Here is a 1,761-nt window from a genome sequence, read left to right on the forward strand (position 1 = left end):
TTTACCTGCTGTGTAGGGTGTTACATTAAAATAGCTGTACCTCTCAGTCCTGGCATTAGAAAGCTGTTCAAATCGACCAACTGGCTACTAAAATCAGTTTGTGGCTAAGTCTTTCTTTGAGCTGTGAAGGTAACTAGAAGGTCACTCACAGCTTCCTGTGATGTTTCATGCTGAGCTGATTTAGCCCAGCCAAACTGAATTTTACTGGGCTTTTTTGAAGCAGGCACAGAATCTGATTATTAAAAGCTGCCTATAAACCACAACCGGCAAAATTACTTCTTAATTTGGTTYCTCGCTATTTCTCTCACACGCCTGCTCTTGGACGTGTCGCTGGGTGAAGTGCAGGCCCTGCCTGTCGCCCGCAGCCTCTGCCCGACGTGGCACGCGTGGCTGCCTCACAGGGGCGCCCGAATTTTGGTTATTTCACATTATTTATTTATTTATTTATAGTTTGTGATCCCCTCTTAGTGMAGGTGTACGGGAGGTGGCGTGCGGGTGGCCCAGGGGCAAGCGAGGCCTGGCGCATGCCTCAAGGCCCTCGGCTCCCACCAGCCAGGGCCGCCTCAGCGACGGCATGTGCAACGCCTCCATGCACAGCGTTTTAATGTCTTGTTTTTACCTTAGTTTTTACACGTAGATGCAAAAAGAGGAAGCCTGGGCATCTGGATATCCACAGGGTGACGCGCTAACGGTAAGACATCTGTATTTTGTTGTGTTTTCATAATGAAATCCAGATAATGAAGTATATCAAGTGAAACACTGGGAAATGACCCAGTGTGTTATACAGTTAGTCTGTGTTTTCACTTTTTTTCACTTTCCTTGGTTTATTTAGGTGAATTCTCCATCAAGCTGKTTTTGAGTGGCAACAGTAAGTTCTAGTAAAGGGTATTAGTTAAATGTCTTTAGTTAAAAACATGTTATTTGTAATTCATATATCACCTTTGTACCTTGTGAATTATTCCAGGACAATTATAAAGAATGTATGCCTGCTGTTAAAACCTACAGGTGTTTTGACACTTAGCTGATTTTTAATATTGTACACCATCACTCAAATAAGTCATTGTTTTCAGTCAAACTGCATATTGAATGAAAGATAGTCACAGTGTAGAGATATTTGAAGTATAGTTTTGTTATTAATATATGAATGACATTGGAAAACAGAAAATTGAGATTTAACTCTTGACATTGTGGAAGCTTGTGATGGTTATGTCGAAACAAACAAGCTGTGAACTTCCATACATATTTACTCATTTAAAGCAAGGATGGGTACATCTTTTATATGTAGGCATGCTCATGATCCCCTCTGTCTCATTCTTCATAGATGCGTCTGTATATCTCCAGTTTGTAGTCATAAGCACGGTAATGCAAATAAGAAATGATACTAATTTCTTTTTAGAAAGAAATTTTACAGAAAACGTTACAAAAGCTGACATGAGGTTTGAGACTTCCATATTTAGAATTAAATCCTTTTCTTTTAGTCCTGGCACGGACTTGTAGGAAATCTAAGTTTAGCTTCAATTTAAATCCCCAATGAATTAAAATTTGAAATGAGCTAACAATGTACCCAGTGACTCTGAAATTTGAAAATAAGTAAAAAACAGCTGAACATGGTTAAAGAATTTTAGTGTTTAACATTTGGAGTCTTTGCTAGGACTATCCCTACATCACTACAGGCTTTCTGAAGCAGTAATTCTGAGCTTTTGCCTCTTATGCTTTTGACTTGTACAAATGGAGGCTTTTTTTTTCTTTTTTTTTTTTTTT

At 39.1% G+C, this 1,761-nt stretch overlaps 1 long non-coding RNA gene across 1 annotated transcript in view; it reads left to right on the forward strand.

Annotated features, from left to right (window-relative positions):
- Nucleotides 1–586: 586 nt before the first annotated feature.
- The window catches only part of LOC112958006, a 2,797-nt gene continuing 1,622 nt past the window's right edge, over nucleotides 587–1,761 (forward strand). Inside the window, exons 1-2 of the long non-coding RNA XR_003251317.1 lie at nucleotides 587–691; nucleotides 833–868. This is a non-coding gene — a long non-coding RNA (uncharacterized LOC112958006). The remainder of the gene's footprint in view (nucleotides 692–832; nucleotides 869–1,761) is intronic.

Source organism: Nothoprocta perdicaria, unplaced genomic scaffold (assembly GCF_003342845.1).
Source record: "Nothoprocta perdicaria isolate Ctin4 unplaced genomic scaffold, notPer1 scaffold_8, whole genome shotgun sequence".
Lineage (NCBI taxonomy): Eukaryota > Metazoa > Chordata > Aves > Tinamiformes > Tinamidae > Nothoprocta > Nothoprocta perdicaria.